This window comes from Phascolarctos cinereus, unplaced genomic scaffold, assembly GCF_003287225.1.
Source record: "Phascolarctos cinereus isolate Bilbo 61053 unplaced genomic scaffold, phaCin_HiC Scaffold_2;HRSCAF=192, whole genome shotgun sequence".
Taxonomy (NCBI): domain Eukaryota; kingdom Metazoa; phylum Chordata; class Mammalia; order Diprotodontia; family Phascolarctidae; genus Phascolarctos; species Phascolarctos cinereus.
In genome coordinates this window covers 352,200,607-352,208,352 of record NW_027555625.1, presented here as the reverse complement: position 1 = coordinate 352,208,352, position 7,746 = coordinate 352,200,607, and the positions used below count along the sequence as shown (strand labels likewise).

General features: G+C 41.2%; 1 pseudogene; it reads right to left on the bottom strand.

Annotated features, from left to right (window-relative positions):
* Positions 1 to 931: 931 nt before the first annotated feature.
* Positions 932 to 1,517, bottom strand: LOC110203053 (BCL2/adenovirus E1B 19 kDa protein-interacting protein 3 pseudogene; annotated as a pseudogene).
* Between the last annotated feature and the right edge of the window lie 6,229 nt (positions 1,518 to 7,746).

Sequence of the window (7,746 nt, the reverse complement as noted above, 5' to 3'; positions counted from 1 at the left end):
ATGGGAAAGATGATGAACCGCTTGAATACTCTCTTAAGGAACATATCAAACTGTTTCAAGCATCTCTGAAAGATTTTGGAAAGAATTGTTCCCTTTCCGCTTAGGCTTCCTCGTGGTAAAAACAGGTTTGGAAAAGTACAGGCAAATGAACACAATGGCAGTCCATAACAAAGCAAGGTGATAGGAGTAGGCCATGCCAGGGCAGTAGTCTAGTACCCATTGACTATGGGCCCTAAGCAGAGGACTGATCACTCAAGTTCTAGGAAAAAGAGATAGGGTGGGGCAAGGGAGATGCAGGAAACAACGTTTTTTTTCAGAGTCAGATTGTTTTAACATTGCAAGAGAAAAATCAAGCCTAGTGGGCCGCCTCCAGAGAAGTCTAAATTAGTACCTTTCTGGCTTTCTTTCTGTTTTTACATTTATCCAGGAAAACCACTCAGCTAGGCTGAAGGAAATCTTTACCAAGTGGCTTCTCCAGCCAACACAGGCTGATCCAGGGAGTTCTCTGTGACCATTTGTGCCCACAAGTCCACACAGTTTTTTGGACAAGAGCCTAAATATGATGCTTTTAATACAGGCAAGATCCAACTGTTCAAAATATGAACTACTCTTTAGGGGAACCCAGAAGCTTTTGGATTTCATAACAATCCAGCAAGCCTCATGTTTGGGGTAGAAAAGATAATGTGCATTGATCTTCATCAGAGAATTCACTAGCTAAAAGCTACAGAGAGAACACATGAAACAGTTTGATACGTTCCTTAAGCTGATTCCCCGAGTATGAACACTGGTATCTCTCCTCCCATTCTACTGAACTAGGACCATGACATTTATATCAATGAACACAAGTCACAGGGGCCATCATAGGATCCAGAAGCTTCCTCCAGTAACTGTTCTGAATACTCACGGATGTGAGACTCCCAGACCTGCTCCCCTAGAAGGTGCTAGTGGAGATAAGTGAGAAGTCTTTCAGTGTAAATTCCCAATCTAACGGTGAGGAAATGAGACAGCAGCAGGGAAGGGAGAAAAACCTTCTAAAACTCAGAACAGAACATGGCTCCCTTTTTCATGATACGTGTGTTTCTCATGCTGAGGGTAACTGAATGCTTAGCGTTGTTTTTTTTAAACCCTTCAGAGGTTGACCAGTCCCAGATTGAGACACTGTTTTCTTCAAGCTGCTTTCCATTTCTTTCTGTTTTCTTTTTTCTCCCTATAGTCTTCTTTAGACTGCAAGATGTTCTTTTCTCCAATGCTCTGGGTATCTATTTGAGAAGTTCTCTGAATATCTAGGGATGTCTGTGAACTAAGTAGGACTGTCACGGTGTGAACCCTTGGAGCTGCTCCATCCAGACTCATGCTGGGCATCCAGAAAGATCTTTTCTAGATTGCCATCGTAGACCAAGAATGAGGCTAGCAGGCTGCTGCCATTGCTGTTACTGTTGTAGTATATGTAGCTCCACTTGAGATCCTGGCAGGTTCTCCCTGGGAGGTGGCAGTGGCTGTAACCAGCTCTGCATCATGGCCCAGGATGGCTTGCTCTTGGGGAGGGAAAGGGAGCCTGGCCTGGTCTGGCTGTATAGGGCAAGGGCTCGAGGTTGTTGGGGATGACCAGGGCCCTGTTGAATAGCACTTTCCTTCCTGCATTCTACATTCCAGCCAAAACTGGACTTCTCTCTGTTTCTCACATACAACACTTCATCTTCTGCCTCTGTGCATTTGCAATGGCTGTTTCCCTGTCGCCGGAATACATCAACTCCACAGAGAACCTTTGTTCCTTTATGATGCTCTTAAGGCACCATCTTCTTCGTGGACTCTTTCTTAATCTTCCCTAACTGCCAGAACCCCCCAAACTGCCTTGTTTTTAACTACTTTCTTTTCTTTTCTTTCTTTTTTTTTTTTTTGAGGCAATCGGGGTTAAGTGACTTGCGCAGGGTCACACAGCTAGTAAGTGTCAGGTCCTACTGACTCCAGGGCCAGTGCTCTATCCACTCTATCCACTAGCTGCCTGTTTTGAAATACTTTAGTAACATACACCTGTAGGAGGCAGCTAGGTGGTACAGTGGAGAGAGTGCTGGGTCTGGAGACAGGAAGGCCTGATTTTAAGTTTAGTCTCAGACACCTACTACCCTGGGTAAGTTACTTAATGCTGCTTGCCTTAATCGACTAGAGAAGGAAATGGCAAACCACTCCAATATCTTTGCCAAGAAATCCCCATGGACAATATTGTTGTACTATGGCCCACAGGGTCATGAAGACTGAGACATGACAATAACAATAAAATACATCTATAATTATTAACTTTATATTTATGCCATAGATTTTTTTATATGTATTTGTTGTTTCTTTCTTCTCTCCCCCATTGGAGTGTAAAATCCCTTTGAGTTGGGATTGTTTCATTCTTTGTAGGCTTTGAGGTGGCTCAGTGGATAGAGTGCTGGGCCTGGAATCAGGAAGACCTGAGTTCAAGTTCAGCCTCAGACACTTATTAGCTGGGAAACTCTGGGTGAGTCATTAAACCTCTATTTGTCTTGGTTTCTTCATCTATAAAATAGTGATAATAATAGCATCTACCTCACAGGGTTGTTGTGAAGACTTAGTGTAATAATATTTGTAAAGAGCTTAGCACAGTTCTCAGCACATAGTAGGTATTATATAAATGCTAGTTATTATTATTGGTGGTGGTGGTGGTAGTCATAGTCGTAGTAGTAGTAGTAGTAGTAGTAGTAGTAGTAGTAGTAGTAGTAGTAGTATTAGTAGCAGCAGCAGCAGTAAAGCGATCGTAACTGTGCTTGACACATAATGCATATTATATAAATGCTTATTCCCATCTCTTTTCCCTTTCCCCTTATATCTCCTGCACCTAGCAATGTTCTAACATTGTTGTTCAGTCATTTTTCAGTCGTGTCCAACTCTTCATGACCCCATTTGGGATTTTCTTGGTAAAGATACTGGATTTCCTTTTGCCATTTCCTTCTCCAGCTCATTTTACAAATGAAGAAACTGAGGCAAACAGAGTTAAGTGACTTGCCCAGGGTCACACAGCTAGTAAGTGTCTGAGGCCACATTTGAACTCAGGAAGATGAGTCTTCCTGACTCCAGGCCTGGTGCTCTATCCATTGCACCCCCTAGCCACCTTCTTTCTATAGCAGGTGCTTAATAGCAGTCTTAGGACTGAACTACTCTACCCCAATATTCTCCTTGCCCTTCTTCATGGCCTAGATGGAACTCCATATTTTCTATCAGGATTCCTCCCCTCCCTTTCCGCTCTCCCTCCACTAGTCTCTCTGGCCCCCAAGTCAGGAAGGATAACCTCTCAGCCCTTCCATGGCCCCAAACCAAGGACTCCTCTGGCTTTGGTTTCTTTCACTTACCCTCCAGGGGCATTGCCAGTTATGAAAGAAGGAGCGCCTATGGCACCTACTCCTGGCTCCCCAGCTGACTCACTGTGGGACTTCAGCCCAGTCCTTCACCTCAATGGACCTCAGTTACTCTTCCTCCAGAATGGAATAATGGTACATGTCTTGGACTCAGATGTGGTAGGGTCTATCAAGCATTTTGAGCCATGAAGATAAAAGGTTACAAATGAATACAAAGTATTATTACCATTGTTTGGATAGTGACACAAGGTTAATTTGGAAGGTGTGTCACAGAGGATCTGCCACCCTATCAAAAACATGGAATCATTACTCTTCCTGTCATTTTCTGTGATGTGTCTCTGAAGTATATATAATTGGCTTCATTTCACGGGTGACTATGCTGCTGTTCCCCAGCCTGGAATGTGTTCCTCTCTTTTCCCCAGATCATATCCTATAATTCTCTCATCTTTCCTCTCTCCCTTCCTTCTTCCCTCCTTCCCTCTCTTCTTCCCTCTTTCCTTCCTTCCTTCTCTTTCTCTCTCTTTCCTTCCTTCCTTCCTTCCTCCCTTTCTCCTTCTACCTTGGTCAGACCACATCTATGGTATTATTTTCAATTCTTAGCACAATGATTTAAGAGAGACATTGACAAATTGGAGCGTGTTCAGAGGATGGGGACCAACATGGCCATAGGACTCCAGGGAGTCCTCATGTGAGGATCAGTTAAAGGCATTAGGAATGCTTATCTTGAAGAATTGAAGGATAACGTGATTGCTGTCATTAAGTATTTGAAAGATCATCACAGGGTTGTATGGAAAGATCCCTGGACTTGGAGTCAGAAGACAAAGATTTGAGTCCTGGCTCTACCACTTAGTTGTGTTTGTGTCCCTTGGGCAAGTCACTTTCCTTCTCTTGAGCTTAGTTTCCATTTCTGTTAAAGGTGGAAGTTGAAATGGAAAATCTCTAAAGTCCCCTTCTAGCTCCTACATTCTGTGTGGCTGTGTGCTTTTGAGTGAGAAGAAGAATTAGCCTTGTTCTTTACTATAAATTTTATCTTCATTTTCATTGACAAGTATAGCCATTCAAATAAATAAATAAGAGAATAAAAATAGAAAATCAGATGTGATGAGTGTGTTTTCACTCCATTCTCTCAGGGCCAGGAAGCTACATCTTCCCCTCAGGCTGTGGGATGTATCTCTTTTCTACCATTAACTGAAGCCCCCACCAGTCATGTTCCCCTCATTTGTCAGGTCAGTTGCTATCACTCCTAGTTCGGTTAACTCCCACTTAACACTAGGTAGCTTTTACAAAGAATATTTGCTTCACAACTATAGTAAAAACAAGCATACAATTACTTCCTCTGACACCTTGACGCCATGCTTTACCTATACCACCTCAGTCTCTGAGGGAGTAGGTTCCAACTTTAGCGCAGTTTCTACATAGCATTAATCTCATGGAGTTAAGTCCAAAAGCATGACTACCAAATGAAACCCTTCAGCTGGGTTAGGATCTTAAGGGTTACTCCCAAAGATTATTCCTCGTCCTTTGAAGTATCCTTGCTGAGTTGGCAGCAATACCTGGCTAGGATTCTTTTGACTCCCAGATACATGTGACTCATCTAATTTTTTTTTAAATAAAATTTCTTAATTTATTAATGGTGGAGATTAATGGCAAGATCAGTGGTCTTGTGATGAACCCAAGGCCCATTACTGGGGTAAGGAAGGAAGGAAGGAAGCATATGTAAAGTGTCTTCTATGTGCCAGGCACTATACTAAATACCTCGCAAATATTTCACTGAATCACAGCAACCCTGAGTAATAGTTGCTATTATTATCCCCACTTCACAGGTGAGTAAATTGAAACAGATAGAGGTTAAGTGACTTGCTTAGGGTTATGCAACTAGTAAGTATCTGAGGCAGGATTTGAACTCAGATCTTCCTGCCCCTCAAATCTATCTACCGCTGTGGCTCATCATCTTGACCAAAGTAGAAGGTAGCATTCTCTTTACCCGGAATGGAAAACAAACAAACAAATAAAAATACTACTTAAGTGCCTACTATGTGTCAGACACTGTGCTTACACTTAACAGATGTTATCTTCTTTGCTCCTGACAATAACCTTGTGAGATAGGTACTATTCGCCCCATTTAAAAGCTCAGGAATCTGAGGCGCCAGAGTTTAAGAGACTTGCCTAGCATCACATAGCTACTAAGTGTCTGAAGCCTCAGACACTGACTGCGGACTCAGTTCTCCATTTCATTGTCCCAGATAGCTGCTCATGTGACTTAGTGGCTCCCAATTTTATTTTAATTTGACACCACTGATGTAGTTCAATCCCCCCATTTCACACATCAGGACACTGAGGCCCAGATAATTTAGGCTCACATAGGTGAAATGACTTGCCCAAGATCACACAGATAATAAGTGCTCAAACGGGAATTTGAACTCAGATCTCGGTGACTCCAAGTTCAGTACTCTTTACATTGGTACTTCAGAAATCATCAGAACTCTCTTTGTACCATGCTAAGGGACCACACTAAGTCAATCATGGAAAGCTCATGCCCTAGGTAGAACTGTCTCTTTTTGTGATGTATCATAGCTCATCTTATTTTGGGTCCTGAAGGCAATCAGATGTCCTTGCCACAGCTGGAGGTCATTTCTATTTTTCAGTCCTCCCACTTTATTATTAAGAGCCAACAAACAGGGTGGCTACTCCTCTCATTTTGTACTGAGAGCTGCCATGAACACTTCCTCCATGCAATTCTCCTTCCCAGAAGTCTCTCTCTCTCTTAAAAAATTGTTGTTATTTATTTATGTTTAATATTTATTTAAAAAAATTCTGAGTTTCAATTTCTCTCCCTCCTACAGTCTCTTGCCTCTTGAGAAGGCAACATGATATCAATCATACATGTGAAGTTATGTAAAATATTAGCCATGTTGCCAAAAAAAAAACCTTAAGGAAAATAAAGTGGAAAAAGTATGCTTCAATTTACACTCATAGTTCATCAGTTCTTTCCCTGGAGATAGCATTTTTCATCATGAGTCCTTTGGAATTGTCTTGGCTCATTGTATTGATTAGAGTAGCTATGTCTTTCACAGTTAATCATTGTTACAATCTTGCTGTTAAATGTGTACAATGTTCTCCTGGCTCTGCTCACGTCACTTTGATTTTAGTTCATGTGTCTTCCCAGGTTTTTCTGAAACCATCCTGCTTGTCATCCCTAGAAGTCTCTCTCAATCATAGTCTGTACCTCTTCACTCAATCTCTCTGAATCTAGACGTATACGTTTCAGACTGGGTGGAGAGGGGTATGGAGTAGGGAAGAGTATAAAGTCTCTGGGTTTGGGAAACATAAGTGGATAGATATGTCCTTATTGCACGTCTGTAAACTGCCAGTATTTAGGGTGGTTGACACCACCCTAAATGATGCATATATTGACTTTAACATAGCAATACCCACATCATCCATGTCTTTGTAATCTCCTTTGATCTTTATGGCACATGTAACATGGATTTTATTACTATTATTGTCTTCAACTCCATAGTTGTGTTCAATGTGCGTATTATTTTAGTTTTTATTTCTTCATTCTCTCTTACTTCTTGAATTCTTCATATTCATATAGAACTTCTATATCTTAATTTGGTAATTTCCCAATAGATGGACATCTAGTTGATTTCTGGGTGGGTTTTTGTTGTTGTTGTTATGATGCCTTGGAATAAGTTCTTTTTGGTATAGCCTCAGAAGTAGGATCAAAAGACAGGCACATTTATAACTCATTATAAAATTTCACGTGGCCAAAAAGTTGGACCAAGCCACAACTTCACCAACAGTGGAATAGTATGCCTGCTTTATCAGAGTTGCCACTAGCCTGTATTTTGTCATCTTTTTATTATCCTTGACAACTTGTTTGGGTCAGACGGGGGGAAAGTTGTTTTGATTTGCTTTTCTCTGATTCTGAGAAATTTTGAAAGCTTTTTTTCATGTGACTATTGATGTTTCTTCTTTTAAGAAATTACAACCTTTGACTACTTATCCATTGGAGAATGGAGCTTCCTTTTAGTTTGTGTTGGTATCTCATCAATTTTGGATGTCTGAGTTTTATCAGAAATGTTTGACACAAAGATTTCCCCCTCTCCCAAATTGTTTTGTTCATTTTTTATTTTGTATTAATTGTTCTGGTTGTACAAAAGCTATTTTATTTTTGTAAGGGGGAAGATCTGATTGAGGATGTCTCCGTGATTAATCTTGAACATCATCTCCTAGAAGACTGAACAGCTTTCAGTGCTCCTAGTTTGAAAGGCAAAGACAAAGGGTTAGCATGTCCTCAGATAAGGGGATTGAAAGAGATAATGAAGAGATGGTATTGGGAAGCCGGATCTCTAGACCGATACTGTTA